General features: G+C 43.9%; 1 protein-coding gene across 2 annotated transcripts in view; it reads left to right on the top strand.

Moving 5' to 3' along the window:
* Nucleotides 1-737: 737 nt before the first annotated feature.
* Nucleotides 738-8,914, top strand: part of PALS2 (protein associated with LIN7 2, MAGUK p55 family member) — a 58,640-nt gene continuing 50,463 nt past the window's right edge. For both annotated transcript variants that reach the window (XM_054817299.1, XM_054817300.1), the window contains exon 1: nucleotides 738-973. The gene's annotated coding sequence lies outside the window, so the exon portion shown is untranslated. The remainder of the gene's footprint in view (nucleotides 974-8,914) is intronic.

Genomic DNA, 8,914 nt, shown 5'->3' with positions numbered 1-8,914 from the left:
ATGTTATCAGTATCAGGGGAAATTCCCCCCTCCTCCCCTTTGAAATATTTGGCTTACCCTTTGCCAGTGTTTCCTGCGCTTGGTGACGGAACCGGCAGCGCCAAGCGAGACGCTGGCGGGTCCCCTCCTGATTCGGAGAGTCCGAACCTGCCCTGGCAAACACCGACACCAAACCCGGCCGGGGAGCGCGTGTGCTCCCAGCGCGCGGACACGGACACGCACGCTCACACTCGCACGTGCTTGCTCTCTCACACACCATCGCTCTCCATCGCACACTCACCCTCAGGCATACTTGCCGTTACGCAAACACACGCGTGCCCTCTCACACCAACTCCCTCTCCGACACACCCATACGGTCTCTCCTTCACACGCGCAGTCACGCACATCGGTGCTCTCTCACACGGGCACAATCTGACACGCGCAGTCACACCCATACGCTCTCTCACACACTCTTCCACAGACATATGCCCTTGTTCTCTCACACACTCTCACATACGCTTACACACTCTTCCACACTCACTCTCCCTCACACACACGCGCGCGCGCGCGCGCGGGCGGGGGGCGGCTCCCGCCGCCAGGCAGGCGGGGGGGTGGGGGCGAGGCAGAGGCGCGCGCGCGCCCCCTCAGGCGCCCAGCCGTTTGCTCCGGTAGGCGGGGTAGGTTGCTCGCGCGCCGTCGCCGCGGAGGCCGCGCGCGCACCGGGGAGCCAGGGGGGCGGGGGAGGAGGAGCGCGAGCGCGTGTTACAGCCACGCCGGCGGCGCGCGCCGAGGCGGGCTCAGAGCGGCAGGAACGGCGGCGGCTGCGGAGCCGGCAGGGGAAGCGGCGGCGGCAGCAGCAGCAGCAGCAGCAGCAGCAGCACCTCTGGCTCGCGCCCTCCCTCCGCCAACCGTCAGCTCGCGCGCCCGAGTTCGTAGATGGGGCTGAGCGGCACCCGCTGAGGAGGGGACGGGGAGCGGGAGCCTGTGCCAGCCGGTGAGTCGCGGTACCGGTGAGGAGGTCGCGTGTGCGGGGGGGGAGGGTTCGTCCGCCCGCTTTCCCTCCCTACAAGTCGGCGGGGAAATGGTGGTGGAAGGCGGGGTCCCGCAGCGATCCCGGCAGAGCCCCTTGCCCCGGGGCCGGGTGGCCGGAGCGGGGCGCGCTGCCCCGGCGGCTGGAACTGAGGCGCCCCGTGTGCGTGTGGCGTGAGGGGGGAAGAGCCGCCCGCCCGCAGGTACCGGTGCCGGGCGGGCCTGCAGGGGAGCGAACATGGCAGCGCCGGAGTCGGGGAAGAGGGATTTTTGCCCCCAGAACGAGGATTAACCCTCCTCCTCCCGCCTCCGGATACGTCCCCGGGAGACTCGCTCTTCATCTGCCGCTCCGGATTATCTACTCGCCCACCCTCCTTCCCCCACCCCCTTCCCGGTATTTTCTCTCCTCCTGGAGATTATCAGATTTCCCGCCCCTCCCTCTCCGGGATCCTCCGCTTCCCCCTTCTGCGAGGGGATTATCTCCCCCCTCCTCTGCCGGATTATCCCCCCGGTTCGCTGTCCCTTTCTCCCTGGTTGTGCCCCTCAGCAGCCTCGCCTCTCAGGGATTATCTGCTGTCCCTTTGGAGTGATTCTTCCTCTCTTGATCTCTGCCCCGGCCTTTCCCTGCTTATTTTCCTCCCGAGGAAGTCATCCCTCCCCTTCCGTCTGCCTCTGACTGGGGAAGGGGGAGAAAATGTGGTTGTAATCGGGTGGGCAGGAGTTTCCAGTAGTGCTGTCATCTCCTTGGTGTTTGTACTAGTACTACAGGCAAGTGGATGTAGGTGGTAGGAGAGGCACCAAGGATGTAGAAAGCTTGTGGCAGAGTTCAGCCTGTGGCGTTGTGCTCCATAGGGAGGAAAATATCTGCACCCCTTCTGCGATGTTACAGCTGTTGGTGGAGATGCTGGTGAAAGAGACCCTATCTGGATCAATGCTTTATAAAGACATGCACATGCGTGGCTGGGTGGTGGGTATCGCACGTTAACCAGAAACTGCACTGAAAAAAAAGCCAGCTGCCTCCTAGTTTCTTTGAAGAAGGTACAACGTACAGTAGTAGCTCTATAGTATAAGTGGGAAGGTGCATGGATGACATTGCTGCTGTCCAGGGGTCAAAGCTGACTTGGACAGATTCTGTCTTGGCTTTCAAGGCAGTTGGCTTAGGCTATTGCTCTGTGGTGAGAAGGAAGGAGGCAGGTATCTTTTGCTTAGGCTCTGGTGCTTATGTGGTTCATTACTGTCAACATGCTGGCAGCGGAAAAATGAGTTTGTTCCTAAAGAGGGGAGATAAGGTTTATCCCATGCACTTGGCTCCTGTGAAGGTTAGACCATTCTCTTCTTGTTATTCCTGATCTCATTGTACATGGAATCGCTGGAGGAGAGTTGCAGATCTTCTGGCCATCTTGCGGCACAAGGCCCAGGATTATATCCATTAAACTTCCCCGACTTGGCTTTGGGAGGAGGAGGGGCTGTGAGAAATTGTAGAGAGGCTGGGCAGCTATAAATAGATGTCGGACTAGAGGAGGCTTTGAACAAATCTTAGCATGCTGCTTCTGAACAGATAGTGTCTGTTAAACTGGTTGAGTTGACATTGGCATCATAATGTTTCCTTTTATTTCTGCTGAGGTGGTTGGCTTTTAACACTTTGACATGTGACTGGACCATGCAACGTCTGTCACAAAATTCTTCTTGAAAATGCCATAGAGAAAATTCTCATTTAAATAAAGTGCTGATAATTGGAGTCTAGTTTGAGCCCATTTTAATGTGATTTTTAAAGGACTCTTCAGAGAAATCTTTAATTTCCTCTTCCCTCCCTTGAAATGTTTTGAATTGATGATCTCGCTCTCCTTATTTTGTTCCTGAAGTACTGCACTATATAGATTACCTGAGATCCATATTGCTGTGAAAAATCTGCAGTCCTGAGGCATGGTGTCATAATGCTGGTACCATGGTTAGTTTTTTCTTTCCTCATCTTTCCAGATGAGACACTTTACTCTCTTTGTTGTTGGGGTTTGGGGTTTTCTTTGGTGGGTTTTTCTGTATTTTTTTTATAGAACCATCAGCATGTAACCAAAAGTGTGTATATTCAGCTTCTTTGAATTCTGAGTGCTTGCATTTTTTTCAGATCCTATGGATCACTGCTGTTTCAGCCTGTTTTGTCAAGAACTACTTAATATGGAAATTATTGACAAATATACTGTACCAACTATGCAGAATGGTGTCTGTTCTGCTGCTATATTAGTGGGCTAACTGCATACTAAAAGTCTCTAAAATGATTGAAAAGCTGTTGCAACATATGTGCAATTGGAGATTTCTTGATCTTCCTCTTGTTGCTTTTTTTCCTTTAAATAAATAATGGCAGCTATTAACTTAAATCATGGCTTAATCATATATGTTTTGGACTTTTTTTAATAAAATAAAAATAAGAAAGGAAGTAGTGAAAACATGCCTGGCTAATATGAAGGAGTCTTAATGAAGGCTAATAGGATGAATCTCTGCAAGAACCCTGACTTTTAGGATGTTTCTTATTTAAAGCATAAAATTTTAATCTAATCTCTTTTTCTGAATTACTGTGTATGCAAACCTCAGGGAGGTAGAAAGGAACAGAGATCTAGGCAATATAACTTAATACTTTTGGCATTTTTGGTTGATGTTTAACCCCAGTAAAAGCAGGAAATCCAAATAATCTACCAAATAATATGGCAGGCTTTATTTTAAGCTGTTAAGGATGTGATCTGAGCATTGTCCTCAAACACTCAGCTTCTTCAGTCAGAATCAAGCTCCAGCTTGGTATTACGTCCTTATGTCGGGCATTTCTACGTGCAGAAACAAAGGTCACTGATCTGGGGAAAACATTGTAGTACCATAATGACAGGCAAAAGAGTCTTTAGCATGAGCCTCATCATGCAGTAACTCAGTCTCTGAATCATTCTGTTTTTCTAAATTTATTTGTAGAAATTACTTACAGTTTGAATGCAGTTTTATCAAAGTTCAGTGTCCTGCTTTAAAACCATTCTTTCTGCTATAGTTGTAAGTGATTTAAAGTTCTGATTTAATGTGACTGTCCCAGGCTGTTGTGCAGGACACCGATCTATAGATCAGTGAATCTTTTCTTATGCTGCAGAAAAGGGGGAGGAATTTCTTTTTGCTTAAGAGACAGGTATGTACTTGAGGTTGTGATAATGTTTGTAGTAGTACTTTAGGTGTTGCGGTCTCCATGCAGATGTGGAATGAATTATACTGTCCTAAGATTCAAAAGGATAAAAAACTCACACAAGTTAAAATGCCCTGTTGTGTTCTGTGTTGAAGGTAAAATGGATAAAAATTGACTCAACCTGGTTTGAGGGAATTGATTGAGGCAGTGGTTACGCTACTAGATGAAGAAAGAGTATTTGCTGCAGAAGGAGTACCACAGAATGGACAGATGGGTTCTCAACACTGCATACACTTGCTTTTTGCTGCTTATTCTCTGTCTTTTTTTTAATTATTTTTTTTTTAGCTGGTCTTGAATGAGGTGTTCATGTTTGTTCTTTTGAGGAAAAGAGAGCTGATAGAGGAGTTGAGGTGTAGGGAGAAACTTTTCTTCTTAACAAGCCAGACAAGTTAGGAAGTACACAGTATGTGTTCTGTAAATTCAGTGCTGAGGCAAACTGGAATGGATTTGGCCTTGCACATGTGGTAAAAACCTGACTTTATAGAAACATCCTGCAACTGGAGTGGCACAGACACTGTTGGAGTTATTTGTGTGGAAACATGAAGTAGAATATGATGGCAGGGTTAAGAGTCAGTCTGTGAGTGGGAAAGTGGTTTTACTGTCCTCCACAATAGAAGAAGCTCATAAAGGGTCCTGGGGAAAAGTGAGTTTAGTTCAGGCTGGCATGTGAAAGGCAGGCTGAAATACAGATGTGCCGGTCACAAATACTGTTAGAGGAATTTAATGGTTTGTTGTCATTGAAAGGAAGATGTCAATGCAACTTTTTTCTCACAAGATAAATAATAGATGATGATTGTTTCAGAGCTTAAGATTGATCTCAGTTTTTATGTAAGTGTGTGCTAGCTAGAAGGCAGTGCCAAATAGCTGGACTAGTAGGTGGTTTTGGCTAGCTTAGTACAGTTGTGACTGAAGTCTTCCTGAGTTCAACAAGATGTCAGAATAATGGTTCAGGTTGTGGGGAGAAGAGTTAAGATCATTTTTGAGTTAAGGTATTACCTGATTCCCTGGTCATTATTATAACCATCTGCAGTTGAATCTCAGGTTATACTACAGCAAAACTGTTGTCTTTTGCAGTGGGATAAACAAAGCATCGTGATGTTATGTGCTATCCTGGTGCTTAAAAATTGCTTTTTTCAGAATAAAGCAAGCCTGAATTATTTAGTTATGGCTGACGTCATTCTTACAAGAATAATGAAGACAAAAAAAGAGAGGTTAGGAGAGTTATTTTTCCATATCAAAACATTTACATTCCTGTTTTGGCTTAATTAGAGTCTTTAAAATTATGGTGATTTCACAACCTGTATTAAATAATAAAAATATAAATTTGAAAATGAGAGGTTCTCTACTTCTACCTCATGTTTAATTATATTCATGGTCTCTGGCTTAAAAAAAAAAAAGGTGTTACATATTGAGAATGCTTCATATTAGCATCCATTCTGTGGGTTTTACACGTCAGTTATTTATAGAACTTACTCTAATGTTAGTGTCCAGATCTCATGAAAGCATAGTAGAAATTAGCAAGATATTGAAATTAGATGACATTGTAGATTTACTGGCAACAAATGTTATTTAAGAGATTACTTGGATATGTTATTTTTAAAGTATTGATTAGTTTTGCATTCTGACAAGCAACTGTGTGAGAGTAGGAACGTCATGAAATCTATGCTGACTGTGCAAATGTCAGTGGTTTCTGCAAACTTTTTTTGGGGGGAGGAAACCAATTCTTTGCATCTTACACAAAAAACATTGCTTTTACAGCTTTTGCTTACCCAAATCTCAAAGGATCAAATTAGTGGTTCAGTTAAATTCACTTTTCCAGTAGGTGGAGACACAACTGTTGATTTCAAATAAGCTTAAGCCTTTACACTTTGATTCCAAATATTTTGTCAAATACTGTTGAAATAAGGAAAATTAGGAGGTAAGGAAAATGGTTTAAATTTTTATTTTAAGATAGTTCATTTAAGCCTCTTTGCTGAGATAGTTTTGGCATTCAAATATTATTTCTGTAGTAAGCGTGGCTACTCAAATAGTTTGGTTTTTAGCTTTCTAATTAAAGCCTTATCTCCACCCACTGGTCAAATGAGCATTAATGAAAAGTTAAAGTGATACCATTTTAAATATCTAAACACAGGATAGAGGAAAATAGATTGAGGATAAATAGATCGGGTAAATAGACGGAGGGTAAAAAGATAGGGTAAAGCTTTTTCTTAAAACTAATAATACGATGTAGGGCACCACTCAAGTAAATCTGTATGGGAGTGAGAGAATCATGTATTGGCCATTCTGACTGTGTTATTACATTCTTTGATACATTTAAAAAAATATTTGATTCCATGTTCATTCATTAGTTACCAATGTTATGTTTGGAGATACATGTGAGAGGCTTTGTATGTAAAACATCTCAACAACTTTATATGTGACATTGATTTATTTTTTTAACAAGTCAGTGGGCCAATTGGTAAGTCAGCTGTTACATATCTTCTTATTAAAATTCCACCCCATGCCTTTCCTGATCCACTGTTGAAGTTTACAGAAGTCTTTTTGGCAAGATGAAACTGCTTATACAGCAGAAGTTCTGAAACTGGGAAGGCAAACTGCAGTCTAGTGAATGAAATGAGCGAAAAGTTTATTTTGCCTTTCCAAGCAATTCTGGCTTACTGTATTGTGAACTATTGTGCTGTAGCAAAGTGCAGCGTTGCTGGACAGAAATTGCTTGAATGATATTAAGTTTACCATAGTGATACTGCTTCTAGCAGCCTCACTTGCATTTTTTGGGTCACTAGAAGTGCAGGAGGAGGAGGTATAATTAACAATTGAAAGTTCAGGTTATGCATTCATTGGTAAAGAACATGCAGGCAGGGAGAAATTGTTAAGTGAAATTTAATGTTTGTAGAGTGTATGACTGTGAGGCAGTCATCTGAATGCGAATCATGCAGATACTCAGTCACTCTTCCCAGATCTACTGTACAGTGCTGCTGTAAGATTTGGTAAGCAATAGCAAAATGGGGTGAGCAGTGCTTGATTTGGTCAGTTCTGATCAGTGAAGCTCTTCTATATTTTGATCAACTTCCAGAAGCATGTTGCTTGATGTAATTGGCGTTTGTCATATGTGATCCTGCTTCTGAGGACAAACTCTTTATTCTGTGTACATTGCTATATGTGGTATTTAAAACAGTGTTTAAGTGAAGCTTATTTATGAAGTGAAACACTAGTGATATTTGGGCTAGCTCTGTGATTTCTTTTATTTTGTTTCATTCTTTCATAGCTTTCTCCAGGATGGCCCACTTGCTGCATAGATAAAATTTGACCTTTGCATGAACCTGCTGTATGAGAGGAATTGTCCAACGTTATCTCTGTGATAATCTCATAGGTATCTTGGCTCAAGGGTGATGGGATGGACACACTACGCTTGAGTCACTGTTCTTTAGAAAGCAAGATAAACTGGTAAGCAGTGTTACTGGGTTTTAAACAGCACTTCTGTAACGTTAGCCTTTCACACAGAGGTAATGTCTGTGCTTGAGTTGCTGTGACTGATGGGTGAGAACTCTTCATCCTTCTGTTGCTGCCTGCAGGGATCATGTCCATTTCATGTTCCCCTTGCTAGAAGAGAGAAGTGTTTGGGCACTTTCAAGGACAGGCAATAAATACACTAAACAAAACGTTAGGAAAGGGGTAGGAGAGCACGGAAGAGTTGGCAGTTGAATTGTCTCTTAAATTGGACACGTAATTAGGTAGGAAAAAATCCATCCATCCGTCTGCCTGTGTGTGTCCCTCCAGCTCCCAAGGTGTAGGTCTTAGCAATCAAGACATTGTTAGAAATCTTGCTGTTGGAATGGGAGAATAACTGGATGTGTACACTGGTGAGAAGGATAAGAGGCTTTGGGTGTGGATAAAAGGTGTAGAAAGGTGTTTTGTTTGTTATTTTCAAGTTCCGAGTGTCAAGTATGAAAGCGTGAAGCGGAGCCCCTCCTGTTTCTCGATAGAAAGGTAGCTCGAACGCTCCCTCTAGTGGTTACACTGTGAGATCTACGTTGGGGAAGCACTCTGGGAAGTCAGTTACTGCTCTGGATGGGTGACAGTAGCCAACTATTTTTGTATGGCTGCCTGCTTGCGTAGCTGTCTGCAGTAATAAATAAGCCGGTGCTACTTAACAAGTAAGTAGCTAAATACATTTTAAAAAAATCCACTGTAGCCAAAACTTGATGCATTTAGAAATCTTGGTCTAGGATCAAATCTAGGATCAAAAAGTGATTCTCCCATCCAGTAGTCTATTGCTTGGGGAAGTTGCTGCAGTCTGTTTGCTGGGACTTTTTGTGCTGTTGGCCGGAAGCATGCAAGTTTACTGTTGAAGGGAATTTATTAGTTATGAATTGAAGTGTGTGCATTTAACTGCTGAATCTTGGCAAATAGCTCTGCAAACAGCACAGACTAACTAAACAGCACCAGAATGAAATGCATAGTTCTTACCAAGTTTACCATACAGTTCTCAGTCTTAGGTCAGATTCCATGCTATTACAGTTCAGGAAAGCTGTAAGCAGCCACAGTAAAACTGTTTGTTCTGGTTTTGGCAGGGATAGAGTTCATTTTCTTCCTAGAAGCTGACATAGTGCTGTGTTTTGGATTTAGGATGAGAATAATGTTGATAACACACTAATATTTTAGTTGTTGCTAAGCAGTCAAGGACTTTTCAGCTTC

This window comes from Grus americana, chromosome 2 (assembly GCF_028858705.1).
Source record: "Grus americana isolate bGruAme1 chromosome 2, bGruAme1.mat, whole genome shotgun sequence".
NCBI classification, from domain to species: Eukaryota; Metazoa; Chordata; class Aves; order Gruiformes; family Gruidae; genus Grus; species Grus americana.
Note: the sequence above shows the minus strand (reverse complement) of the source record. Positions and strands in the feature narration are given on the sequence as shown.